Source organism: Micrasema longulum, unplaced genomic scaffold, assembly GCF_059751315.1.
Source record: "Micrasema longulum isolate JH-2025_06_02 unplaced genomic scaffold, ASM5975131v1 h1tg000163l, whole genome shotgun sequence".
NCBI classification, from domain to species: domain Eukaryota; kingdom Metazoa; phylum Arthropoda; class Insecta; order Trichoptera; family Brachycentridae; genus Micrasema; species Micrasema longulum.
Window position 1 is genome coordinate 2,838,221 of NW_028277368.1, and position 13,243 is coordinate 2,851,463.

Sequence of the window (13,243 nt, forward strand, 5' to 3'; positions counted from 1 at the left end):
CCCTTTAAAAAAAAAAAAAAATATATATAATAAAAAAAGTCAATAGCGGACGTCCAGGATGTCGAGAACCTGACGCCTCGTAAAGTAGTCAAACGTGGCCCTCAAGCTCTCCGGAGGCATCCGCAGTAGATAGCCCCAGCTAACTGTATTGCCTCCACTTGTCACCGGAGTTTGCTACGTCCGTTCTTTTATTTCTGAATTCCTTTCAAAGTCAAAGATTAATATTTTCGAAACTCGGTATTTTGCTGTTTTGTGTATAGGAGATAATAGGTGTTATGCAGGCGCTATAAAGGCGGCATGTGGTTTTTTTTTACTCATGATTGTTCGTCGGCAATTTATGGCAGAACTACGAGACGCAAACTTGACATGGGAGGAAGCGCGAATGCTTGCAGACAACAAAGTTTCCTGGAGGCTCTTTGTAGACACCGTATGCTCCAACTAGGGAGCGGAGATGGAATGATGATCAATATAGTTTCATTTAAAATAAGATCAAAAAAATACTTTTTTGAGAAAGTGATAAAAATTTATGTAAATTATAATTGGATTAAGATGATATGTTTGTACCTTAGAGAAAAAAGATCGGGAGTTCACTTAAAGGCGTGGACTATTGCCAGGAAAGGCACTAAAAATAAATTTAAAAAAATAAAAAATAAATAATTATCATGCGATAGCTCACTTAAACAAAAGTTTCAAATTGAAACCTTAATTTTATTTTGGGTGAACCTTAGTGGAAGAGTATCTTTGTACCGCAAAGAAATGCAGGTACTTCTTCCGTTTGCAACGTCTTATTTATGCGAACCTGGCTATTCAGCACTGGCTGCAATGAAAACCCAATATCGAGCCAGGTTAGTAGTCGAAAAGGAGAAAAATTTATTTTTTTATTTCAAACATTTTGATTTTAGATAAAACGAATTTGGTTTTATTTTTGCACCACAACAGGCCAAGAAAGCCCAGTTACAGTTGAGAATTACATCACAAAAAATAGACTTGAGAAAAACCACATTTAATTTTTTTGTGATCTTACCGGGAATCGAACCCGAAACCTTCCGTGTGTAAGTCAAGGGCCTTGAACACTACACCACGGAGGCCACCGTGGTACTCTCCACATTGCTACCAAGATTTGATAAACTTTGTGCCGATAAACAACAACAACCCTCGCATTCAATTTTTAGATAATTCACTATCCTCCAAAATAAATATACATAAACGTTTATGTTATAGCATAACGGTGTTATTATTTCATTTTTTTTGTTAGAAAGTTTTTATTATTTTAAATGGGTCTATATTATTATAAATATTTTTGTTTAAAGATAGGGAGGTGCCGAAATTTATTTTTTTTGGGAAGGCTTAGTAGCATAAAGAGGATAAAACAAGAAAGTCCACTTTTTGCTATTTCAAAGTTTAAAATCCAAAAATTATCGCAATAAGCTATTTTATTCGTGAATAAAACACTTAAGTCTACTTTCGTCGTAAAAATACTTTCAGTAATTTGAGATACGCTATTTTAATATGATAATATGTAATATTATTATCTAAAAATCAGGCAACAGGAAACTTAGGAGACTGAAAAAAGTCAACAGATTCGACCTTCACAAAAATCAACAGACGGAAGAGTTGTTAGACCAGCCAATGACAGATCATAAGCCCTGTAAATGCCTAGACTATAATCCCTTCCCAATATATTTTTTTTCTCTGTTGCAATAATATTCAAGGTTCATCTGTTTTGAAAAATATGGAATAATAAACTTCACACGTGAAATTATATTTACATGTGAAATATTTTTATAATGTATAAATACCTTTGTAATGTATTTAAAAAATAAAACCATCCTTTCAATCTTGGCGTTTATACTCTGCCCGTGTTATTTTATCAATAAAAAAGGCATTAACTTCGAATAGATGCTGTAAACTTTTCAGAACTCTAATAAATGTTTGATTGCTCACTCGGTCAAATGTTATTTTTATTCAATATTTTCCTCCGCTTTCCCTAGCATTTTCCGTCGTTATTACTATCGTAATCTGCTTGCGAGATGGTAAACATAATATTTTATTGAAAGTAACCAGATTCTAGTGAAGTCATTAAATATAATGTAAATATCCGTAAATTCAATTCGGTATAAACAAAACAAAAAAAAACAAACCATCACGCCGTTTCCCCGTAAGGGTAGGCAGAGAGGATAGAACGCCACAACACTCTATTTTTGCATACAGATCTTGCTTCCTCTACATTCATACATCTTCTCATGCACGCAAGCCGATTATTCCGACTTTTGACATGTCCATCTTTAAGTATTTGTTGGATTTGGTCATGCCATGTCTTTCTCGGTCTTCCTTTATTTCTGCATCCATCAACATTCGCATTGTAAATATTCTTAGCCGTTCTCTCGGTATAAATATATGTATATATTATATAAATATATATATATATATATATTTGTATTTGTTTTTTTTAAATTTGGATTTTAGGCCGGAGCGTTCTTACTAAGTTTTTTTCTTCGTTTCCTCATTAAGGTTTTTTTTTTAAATAACAGATATTATTTTTATAATCATTGATCAATAAGTCCACTTATATTCACTACTCACTCTCGCATGCACACAATACTCATACACCCATACACATATTCACACACCCTCACACACTCTTAATATATATATATTCACCCTAACAAACATGTACAACAATAATAAAACGGATATACTAAATAAGAGTACGCATTGTTTTTAATTTATGTTATTTTATTGTGACTATTATTACTATAATTTATTGATATACATTTAAAAAAAACTTAAAACTACTACGAGACTTTATTAATAATCTAGTAAAATTATATTCGATTGTAAATTGCATCTATCTAAAATTAAATTTTATAAAAAATAATCTTTTAAAAATTCTAATAATTGCTTTAATAACATATTATGAAAACTAAATTTTGGTCTATTTATAATTTTGAATTTTTCTTTTGTGACTATTGGTGTTCACATTTAATTGGTGAAAGATGTTTAGTATTATAATTTTTTATTTTATTGTATTTATATTGTGATATCTTTTACTGTTTGTGAACTGAAAATAAATAAATAAATATAAATTATTATGCTTAAAATTAAAGGTATGGAATAAATGAAATAGCTTATTGAGCTCCAAACATTATTTATGGATGAAAAAAGAATTATCGACAAAATCAAGAAAAGAGTTCTGCGTTGGTTTGGACATGCAGAGCACATGAAATATAAGTAAAACCAATAAAAATGCAAATGTTGATGGTTGCCGAAAACGAAAAAGACAGAGAAAGACATGGCTTGATCAAATTTTACGTATGCTTAAAGATGAACATGTCAAAAGTCGGAATAATTGGCGCGTGCTCTCGAGAAGATGAAATAATGTAGAGGAATCTAGGTCTGCATGCAAAGACATACTGATATGGCGTTTTATCTTCTCTGCCTAACCCTACAAGGAAGTTGTTTGTGAAAAAAAAGTTGATTGCCAGTTTGATCCAATTAGCAGAAGGGATAATCTTTTTTGGTGTAACGATGTGATAATAGATTAAAAATATATATGATAAATAAATTTTACCTCGAAAAAGGTTTTTTTTTTCATTCATAAAACTGTTCAATTACCTAAGTGTAATATTTGTTGATAACAAACAATTGAAAAGTTTTTTATTCAATTTAAATGATGTCTCATTCAAAGGCACATTCAGTAACTGTTTAACTCGAATGACCATCGTTTGAGCTTTTTACAAAGCTCAGCTTTGTTACCCGAATTTGTTTCGGTCCCTTCAAATAAGGGTTGTATTTTCGTAAAAACAAAATCAAATTAAATGATACGTCGTATAATTTTTAGGGCAGGCAGTGATATACGAATACTAAACCGTCTTTATAGAGAGAAATGTTTTATTTTGATTGTATTTGGGTGTTTTTTATACGCATTTTCTCACTGCTCCAACGCGCTACGTTTCCACAATTTATGACGTACGGGCAAAATTATTTTGAGCCATATTTTATTATTATTCAAAACCCAATTTCACTCACACTAAGGTCAAATACCATGACAAAGTGAACGAATTCAGAATGAAATGATATTTTTTGGTGCTTTGTATTCCATTTTTAAAAATAATGTTTCTTTCACCCAATCGAAGTCTTTCTATAAAACGGTGAATGTTTTTGCAATATTTTTAAATCGGCTGTTCAAGAATATCAATGTGATCGACATATGGATATCTAAAAATACATTTTTTTATAAACCAAAATCAGTTCACATTTAAATGTCATAAACATTCGACAAAAACATCTATTTATATAAATTTTTGAGAAATTGAAATGAATGAACTAAGTCAGAAAAAAAAATAGAGAACTTTTTTATTTTTACTTTGGAATTATAATTATCATCACAATCTTTAAAAAAAAAAAAAAACGGTCTTTGCATAAAGACTTCACTTGCTCAACATTCATACATCTTCTCGTGCACGCGACCCGATTATTCCGGCCTTTGACATGTCCATCTTTAAGTGTTCATCTAATATTAACATCTAAAGAGTAAAAACCACAAAAAGATAGCTTTGTTAAATTTAAACAAAAAAATATCACAAAGTATGAGCTGAAGAATCAATAAAAATTGAAGAAGTTCAGTGCTACGGTAAATTGGACATAAAGTTTTATCTTACGCGCGGTTAAAATTATGGCGAAATTACTCAAAAATGTACGAAAAAAAAATATTACTTTGAACTACAAAATTTCTTCTGAATCAACTAATGACAGATTGTTGCCATAAATCTCCAACTTCCGGAAAGCAAACTCACCAATCAGCAGAACTCGCCGACGAGAACTTGTGACGTCACGGCCGAAGATTTTTGAAAATTACGAAACTTAAAAAAGTTACGGTGCTGTAATACGATACATAAAAATACATTTATTGGCAAAACATTCAGCAAATATTCGTTCAAAAATAATGTGTCCTTCAGCCCAGTGTCAAGAATGTGCAAATTGTATAACAGTATTGAAAAAACAGAGATTGTCATTTTTGACACTGGATTGTTTAGGGTTAATAAGTGTATACAAAATTAATAATTTATTTTGATCATTTACGTTGCTAATTTAATTTTAATGTGTTTTTTATTCGTATTTACATGTAAGACGTGTTTCATATAATTTAATATTTTTTTTCAATAATTGTTTTTAAATGTGAATTTTATTCATGTTAACATGCGATCCATTAAAAATAAGTAGTGTTTTATTATGTTTGGAATATTTCTGTATTTTAAATAATGTTTTTCGTTGTTTGTAAACAAAAAAAAATGCATGAAATTAATTTTATTTTTGTTTTTACCCTGTAGCCTAGATTTGCGTTATTTATGTAACTTCATGGATCATTAAAACATAAGATAATTCCAACGGGTGTATTTTTTGTTTTTTCTACACATTCATACACAAATCACAGGCCTTTAATGTAATTCATATCCCTGTGTTTCCTACTACTAGAATAAAATAAAAAGTCTATATCAAAGCTAAATATTCGTAAATCCGTACAGGCAACATTAAATGAATGTGGTTATGACTTTAATAGTTAAAATATGTATTCAACCATTTTTTAAATATAGATGTTGTTGTTTAATGCAGTTTTGAGCGATCTTTCAGGAAATCTTCTTTTATGTTTTGGAAAAAAGTGCTTCAAATCTTTGTATAAATGTAAGTACCAATCCCTTCTTTATGATGGAAAATATAATATAACATATTACAACACAGATGAAAAACACCTTTGAGAAGTAAAAATAGACGCCAAGGCATCCACAAAGCCTGTCATTGGCTGGTTTGAGTGGCCAATTTACACATTGTGTAACATTTACCATTCTGACTGTATTTAAACATCTATGTTCCTTCGATTCTTCCATCTGTTGACGTTTGTAATGCTGAAGAGCTAAAACCTTAATTGTTGCGGGTGAAATTCATCTGATTGAATGATTTCACCTACATTCTAGGCAACGCTTAAAAACATTTTTCGATTTTTAATATTCTTCCTAGACCAGGTGGATTTGTCAATTTTTTTTTTTCTTTGTCAATTTTTTTGTGAAAAAGACCGGGATTCAACCCTCTAGATAACCGTTTATATTACGTTTAAACAACAGAGATGTGGAACTTTGAAAACTCTACAAAATTTTGAAAAACTGGAAGAACTCTACAAAAATTTGGACAAATTCAAAACATTGTTGTTAAATATAATTTAGTTTGTGAAAGTGACAATAAACAAGATTCTGTTAAAAACTATAAACAATGTTCAAATACCTGTTTTTTCGTTAGTTAGTTATTAAAAGTGAATGTATTTTACTTACTAAATTGTTTTCGCTCAGTTGCAATATTTATCGTTCATAAAATTATTATCTGGAAATAAAGTATTTTTTTAATTATTTTTGTTTGAAAAATTAACTGAGTGATTAAACATTTAAATAAGTGTGAGAAAATATAAGTTTATTAACACTTACCGACTTTTTATGTCTACCGGTTTCAAGACGTACCCATCTCTTCGTCAGGACACGCGCTACACCAACATGCAAATACTCAAAAAGCCTTTACCATTTACAGATAGTATTACTTTTTGTCGTAAAAACTATGTGTATTATGTGATTTTCGACTGCTTTCAGATAAGAATCTGAAATGGGAAATCAAGGAAATATAAGCCTGCCTCGTGTGTAGCAATCGACGCGTTTGCTTACTTTTCCTAGCAAGCTGGAAACGAAATAAAGATTTTAAAGGTGTATTAAACTACAATATTTCATTGTTATTGGACTGGCACTTTAAGCGTAAGACTGATCAACTTACCTTTATTAATTTATTTTACAGAAATAAACAGTCCACAATGATATAATAACCTAAAAAGATATCGTTTCAAGACCGACGAGCGAAGATTCTAAATAAAAATCATACATATTAAATTGTGGTACTACAAATGGGTGTGTTTGTGTGTATTTGAATGAGAGTAAGTGTAGAAGTGTATTTGTGTGAGAGTAAGTGTTCAGGTGTGTGTAAGCGTGAACATCATTAAATATCAAGTGGGAGCGTATCGCAACCAGAAAAAATAAGTCTTAATCTATTTAATATGTAATATATTATCTAAATACACTACATTTGATTTACAAATGCAGTGCCCTTTGCGCTTCGGAAAGGGTAATGATGATAATGATTTGATATGTACTTACTTGTGCTATAGCTTATATCTTATTTTAATATTTCTTTTTAACACCTTAAAGGCTTTTTTGTATTCAGAAGTTATAAACAACTTACAATTATAAAAATTCAATTTTGTGAAAAAAAACAAATAAAATAATACTAGAAACTCAATTATTTTAAGTCAAATTGGATTTTAAAAGTTATAGCAAATACATGTTTTACTTAAATCTTTAATTAAGGTTACGCATATTATTGAAACGAACGTTTATATTTTTATATAATATGATCACTAGATTCTCAACATAAAGATAATTTAAACAAATACAAACTAATACCACTTTCAGACAAAAGTATTTTGAGTATTATGCAATTAAAATTTATAGCTTACTTCCACTGTCCATTAAAACAATTAGTAACGAGAAAATGTTCAAAAAGGCTACAAAAAATGGATCGTTGAGGTGGGTAAAAGTAAAATGAATTATTCTCTCATTTGCTCAAACCAATATTGAATCACCTCTTCTACAAACGTATAGTTTATGTAATGCTTTTGTTATTTTATTGTGCGTTTTGTAATACGAAATAATTTGGTATAGAGAAATGAAATATAAACATAAATACGGAAGGATGAAAACTGTCTTGATATTTTGTTATTTCTCTTTGTATTATGTCTTCTTTGAATACGATTATTCTCACATGTAAAAAAATCAAAAATTATTGTAAAGCGTCCTTGGCACGGGTAACTCTAGTGAAAAACTTTATGTTAATTTTTTATTTTTTGTTTATATTGTGATATTGATGAAATTAATTAATACATAAAAAATAATAATGATTTTTTATTAAATGTCGCCACGAGTCGCATTTCGATTTAAATTCAGAAGTGTTGGATCAAAATTTCGAATAAAATATATAATTAACAAATTGACAAAATCCCCAAGTCCGTTGTATTTGGTTTTCCCTTAAAACTGTTTTACAAGTTAACCAATAAACTGTTCTGAATTGGAATAAAACGTTAAACTTGTTTAATTAACAATTTTGCTTCAATGAGAATTTTGTCCAAATAACTGATCTAATATGAAAAGTTCTTTTAATTTCCTTTCTACTGTTTTAAGACTTACAAAATTGTAACGATTCATCATTAAATTTGAACTGAACCCGGAAATGCTTTGCTTTTGCTAGATTTTAGGATATACTCGTATATAGATTTAATTAAGACAATCGGAAATTTGATATCATAACAATTATTGTTATATTTAATTCGAATGGAACATGTACACATACGAGTACATTATTATTTTTGTGTTTCGTGTTGTGCTGCCATAAATCAAACCCAGGACCTTGATCTTGATCGCCAACGAGGTAGACTTACCATCACTCGATTTCCTTATTCAGGATTTCCACGTGAGAGCAGCGACTGAGTCGGAATACTCGTTTAGGGTTCTGGATCTATTTCACATACAGAACCGTATTTTTCATCCGCCTGGACACAAAGTTGTATGATATGCATCAATAATTTAGTTATTTTTAATATTTCACAGGCGCCGTGGCGCAGTTAGTAAAACGGCCAACCGTGAAACTGTGGTCGTAGATTTGGTTTTCGTTAATTGCATGAAAAAATCCAACAAAGATATTTCCTCAATTGGTCTTAGTGTTGTGGTGTATTTTTTTTCTTTTTTTTCTACCTGCTGACAAGCCTCTAAATTAGAAGATTAGCAGGTTAAAAATAAATGTATGTGATAAATGTTAAAAAGAAAAACCCCCAAGTTTTGCATAAAAAACTACACATCGACACTGGTTCGCAATAACAGGTAAAATTTGTACTAATTTGTACTACGAGATTAAAATACACAGACCTTATCAAAAACAAATCTTCCAAAAATACGAGCATGAAATATTTTCAAAAAAAATATATTCATTTAATTAAATGACTATACATGAAATTAATCAATAACAACGTTGCAAATCTTCTTCACCTCTCTTCCCTTTGATAACTCAATAATTACGATTGTTCTATTATGTGTTTGGCGAGCCGTGTATTCCAATATGGAGTAATCACAAAGTAGATTCCACTCTAAAGTTTCTATATTATAGAACAAAGGAGTCATTGAATCTGAAGGCAATTCTCACTCCTTCGACTTAAGGCATTACCAGCAGGAAATTGAACAATTCAAACAACCACATATTCCATTGGTGGCCAAAGTTTTAACCACTGCGGGCGACCTCCCTTTGACATTTTTGGCGGCGGTCCTCTAATACTGAAATAAATAATTTAAAGCCAAAAGTTTGTTTAAATTAAAAATAAACATAAGTTATCGAACACAAATTTAATATCAAGTTATTTTAATAACAGATCTCAATGATGATTTCACTCAAACATAAAATGGTTTGTTTATAAAACGAGATGTTATTTTATTTTAGTTTTATTAACGCAATCAATATGCATATTATCAGCTTTACAATTCGTAAATATTAACTATTTATATTGTATCAGAGGGTGCGCTGAAAACATGACACTGGATTTTTTCAGCAAGCTTACCATACTTTGGGTCATAGTTTCTTAAAGCTATTCGTTAACATTCTGCCAAATAGTCATCTGTCAAACAGGAGCAATATTTTGTTTTGATTGCGCTAATAAAACATATAGGTTCGCAAAGAAAAGCCGATCCAGAAAGGCGGCTGATGACTAGGAATGGATACGCGGTCAACGTTTTGGCCACCTATGTCATATTCAATTGAATGTAAGAAGGTCTTTAAAAACTTGAAAAGAAGCTCTTTTTGTATACGCGGTTTGATAAAATAGCTGCAGAAATTAATTGAAAAATAAGAAAAATAAAGACATTTTTTTTTAAATAACCAAAGAAATAAAATTAAATCAACTAAAAATTCATTAAAAAATAGCAAACAATAATAATTCATATTCGAAGAAGTATTAAATTTTTTTTTTTTTTTATTCAAAATTACACTCGTTTGAATAAAAGTTAACTAATCAAGGTTTTTTAGGATGTGCCCGTGTCAAGCCATAATAATTAACAATAAAAAATACGTAGTAAAGTTAATTAGATTCAATTAAAATGACATGTGATGCAATATTATTAAAATCCAGAAAAACAAGGCATAAGTAATAAATAATAAATTTCAAAGAATACGATATAAAAAAAGATAATCAGACTTAAGTATTGAAATATAAATTATACAAATTAAGATTCACACATAATCAAATATACAAAATAAATAATCATTAAAATCAGCAAAGTAATAGTATAATAGTAAAATATAGTTGAATTGAAAAAAAACAAAATAATCGTATCATTGAAATCAATAGAAAAATAATATAAATCATCATTCCATGCCCGCTCCATAGTTAGAGCATATGGTATCCACAAAGAGCCTTCATGCATTCCTATCGGCTGCCAACTCCTTTGTGTCCTCCCAAGTCATATTCTCGTCCCGAAGTTCTGACATCAACTGCCAACGAACGGTCAGCAGTGGACGTCCGGGGCGTCGAGAACCAAATGCCTTGTTAAAAAGGCAAGCGTGGTTAAGGCTCTCACGAGGCATCCGCAATACATGGCCAAGCCAACCGTATCGCCTCCGCTTGATGACAGTTGTCACCGTAGTTTGCTGCGTCCGTTCTCTTATTACTCCTATTACTTAATAATATATATAAACATAATTGAAACGATAGTTGAGATATGGTTTCTAGAAACTCACTCTATACTGTAGTAAGAAATAGAAGTATTAAATAATATGCCAAATAAGATTGAGTACTAAGATAAATAAAACAAAAATACATAATAAAAATAATTACTTACTTAGTTGGCTATAGTTGACTGATACTCGCAAGAAAGTTCAGTCATTTAAGGATAATTAAATCAGCCTTTCGGGCTTTGTTTTACTGACATCGTAAGCGATCAGAATGAAATAAAGAGGAATCTGTAATTCAAAATATTAATTCCACTCTCGCACTATAATATTATACTGGATAACTCATACAGCGCCGCATCGTAATATAATACCTTAAGTGCTCGATACTTAAGGTAAGACCTTAGCAACTTTTGAACTTGTCGACTTCGTAGTTTTTTATTACTATCCTGGATCTGACCGGCGGAAATTCCGGAGGAAATAATAAGTAGCGGCGTCAGCAAATGAATGCTGAACTAGAAGGAATCATATAAAAATTGAACATTCCAATACGAGTCAAAATTGCGGACAACTCAGGTCTGCATTGAATAGAATACACGGTAAAAATCTGAAAATATATTTTATCAATATAATTAAAATTACCCCAAGATTTTTACCTATCTTGTCGCATAATTATTATCTCACTACTGAATATACCCTCCTGCTCCGACTATATAGCACAATAACCTTTGAGCTTTGAAATCGCCTAACTTGCCAATTAGGACAGTGTCACACACACTTCATAAACATCGCATGGAGAATTCCATAACATTTCTCTTCACAAAATTATGAGAAAGGACTACACAAAGCCTTCAGAAGCAAATTAGAAAGAAATTAGCATGTTAAAACGATTTTACAACGCCATGAATAGTGATTAACTTATAACTTCAAAAAAAACTTTTCTGCTTTTTTATTGTTTTAGATCGCTTAAATACATTTTGTTATTCTGTTCGTGATTTTTCTTGAATACTTTACTAAATATGAATTTAAAAAAAAATTTAACACAAAAAAAAAAACTTTAAATGGAAGCTCTTTATTCCTGAAATATAGATTAAGTAGAGTTTCGGAACGTTTTCTTTTTGCATTTTGTTATTTATAGCTTAAAAAAAAAAGTATTTCTTCTGTTTTCATTTTCTTGAACACTCTTTAAACTGTTTAAATATAAAAAATATTGGTGCAAACTCGTACCGTCGTTGTAATTTTAACAAGTACGTGGGCCACCGCCATGGAGACAAATGTGGTACGTTGTAGCCATGTTGTAAATGCCCAGATTTACTATTTCTCTTCTTTAAAATGTGCTCTATTTCTGTTGTAATAACAAATAAATATTCTTTACTCATTTATTTTACGTCTTATGCCATAAGAACAATATTTGTTAAATAAATAAATAAGAACAGATGGAACCTTCACAACAAGAACAAAAATATACATATTATCAAAGACAAAACAAGGATAATAAAACAAACGTAGGCAGTTTTTAAACAAAGTAGGTACATGTTCTGCGCAAGATTTCGAGCTAAGCCGTATAATATAAAATCCAAAATATTTTTCCTGTTAAACCGATAAAAAATCTTTCAAAAATTTTGTTGAACAATTAAACATTAGAACCTTTTACTATATTGACGAGGTAAGCTTTTAATACAATCTTTAAAATCGATATTTCTAACATTTCAAAACTCTTCTAAACTTTTCCTTTGTAAAAAAGTCAGAGTTGGTTTGAATTGAAACCTCGTTAGATTGTCGCCGTTGGAAACAATTTTTCAATTGTTTCTCTCAAAATAAATCACTCGACGTACAAAGAACGCTCGATGAACATAAGAAAATGTTTTTTTTTCTAGTTAATAAATTTTCATCCGACATCTCTTACTACCAAATATTCGTACTTTTTCAAGTAAAAAGATGACACGATTATCTTTTCGAACGAATTAACTTAAATTATTCATGTTTAAAACCGCAACCCTCTTCTCCTTGCTAATTAATCTCCAAGTTTGTACAGTATCTGTTTCCTCTGGCCTTTAATGTAAATAATCTAACGGGCTTATACCTCTTACACCACTTTACATAATTTAGCGATAATTTTCTCTTTTTTTTCCCGTTTCTTACTAAATTTCTCCGCTGTCAACAACTTTTGCACACCTGTAGTGTACGTTTTTTTTATTTATTATGGAAATCTCAATTCTTTTGTTTAAAGTTTTTTTTAAATATACTTAAGTGTTTTAACTTTAAGTTAAAGCTATGAAAAAAACTGAACTTTGATGTACTTATAAATATATTAGCTATTTTTCTAATAGATAGTAATTTTACTAACCCTTAAACATTTAACATATTACAACAGAGATAAAAAACATTTTAGAGAAGGTGGTTTATTTTTATTTTTATATAATTAACATAAACGGCAAATTTGCTT

The 13,243-nt window shown here is 30.1% G+C and overlaps 1 protein-coding gene across 1 annotated transcript in view; it reads left to right on the forward strand.

The window, feature by feature from the left end:
* The window catches only part of LOC148284062 (peripheral plasma membrane protein CASK-like), a 431,540-nt gene that overhangs the window by 378,702 nt on the left and 39,595 nt on the right, over positions 1–13,243 (forward strand). The window lies entirely within an intron of this gene.